The sequence below is a fragment of the Olea europaea genome, unplaced genomic scaffold, assembly GCF_002742605.1.
Source record: "Olea europaea var. sylvestris unplaced genomic scaffold, O_europaea_v1 scaffold2081, whole genome shotgun sequence".
Taxonomy (NCBI): Eukaryota; Viridiplantae; Streptophyta; class Magnoliopsida; order Lamiales; family Oleaceae; genus Olea; species Olea europaea.
The window spans coordinates 121,856-123,525 of NW_019238736.1; positions in this window are offsets into that span (position 1 = coordinate 121,856).

Genomic DNA, 1,670 nt, shown 5'->3' on the forward strand with positions numbered 1-1,670 from the left:
ACATGCCATTCCACATATTTTAATCCATTTACCAGCCTAGGGTCTTAGGAAAAGGAGATTCCAAGGGTTAGTATTTTTTGTGTCCGTGGATATACACCTTTCGTTCATCATCAGCCTTCTATCCCCCATCAAAGGATAGAATAAAACTTGGTTCGGGGTGAGGGGATAGTGGCAGACGTGTGAGGATGACAAGTTCTATCACGTGATAGTTTCGATCTGACCCAAGCAGAGTTGGGTGTTGTAGATGATATCTATATTCATTTTTCTATTATCTTAGAAATGTGAACAGTTGATCGTTGCTCATCGATTTTTTTAAGAGTTTAGACTGATGGCCGGAGATGTAACACTTAGAAATTTTCTTCATTGTATGTTGAGTAGCATTCGTATTGATCACTTGTGCTTGTAGAAAATTTTGAAAAATGAAGTATTTAGCCCTAGACATGGCTTCCATCCTAGCAACAGCATCCACGGCTAGGAAGAAGGGATTCAAGCCCTCATCCACTGTTACTAAGTAGGTGAGGGACCAAGTGGGGATGTCAGCAAGGAAGCTATTGACTATGAGGATGAGGACCACATTTTCTTAAGGATAAAGGGAATAATAAGGTGCAGAAGGTTCCCAAGAAGAAGTATACATTCTCTAACATTGGGAGGGGGTCTACAGTTAATTTGTCCCCTACATCTAAAGTCCCTACAGGAAAGAAGTTGATAGCAACATCCATTGCTGTAAAGATGGAGGGTAGAAAAGGGTACCTTCGATGAAGCCTCCAACCTCAATTGTTTCGGATATTGCACCTTTCCAAATGAAGCTTTTCTTGTCAAATAGGAGCAATAAACTGGCTCCTAAGGCTCTGTGCATGCTGTCTCCAAAAGTCCAAATAGCTATTGCCACATTCCACAATTATTGGACGGATAGATAGAAAACCATCGAGTCCAATGATTTGGTAACATTTTGGCTACCATAGTGAGCCAAAAGGGAAGGGCATTTGTAATTGCCATAAAGGCTGAAGCCCTCTATAAAAACCTTGAGAAGAAGAATAAGGATTTTTTTTAATAAGACCTCCCAGGCCGAGGAAGTGTCCAAAAAAGCTAAGGCCAATGCCATAAAGAAGCAGTAAGTTGAGTAGTCTGTGAAGCATGTCTCTATATTGGCAGAGATTGAAAATTTAAAGAAAGAAGTCCACTTGTACTAGAGTAAAGTAGCTTATTTAGAGTGGAGACTTCTTATGCACCCCAGAAGTTGGCTGTCGAAACCTTAGATAGGTCAAATAAAGAGAATAATGCACTGAAGCAGTAGGTAGGGGAGCTTGATTCCCGAGTTGCTGACCTTATTGAAGAGGTGGAATATGCTAAGGAAGAAGTCCAATCTGTTGGCAAAGATGCTATGAAACAGTATATAGCCAATTTTCATTTGACTAAAGAATATTGGAGCTTTTCCAAATATTGGAGAAGGTTTGCTTATACCAAGGTAAATTCTTGAAGAGGAAGAATAGGGAGAGCCTGAGGCTTTGACGGAGAGCCGCTATGTAATAGAGCTTGAATATGATAAGGTTGTGGACATTGTGACTTCTAAAGGAGTAGGCCCTAATGCCATCATTCAATTCATTTGTGCTCCTCCCACTCTTCTATCTACTTAGCTTTGTAGGCTTTTCATTTTCTTACTTTCAATGTAA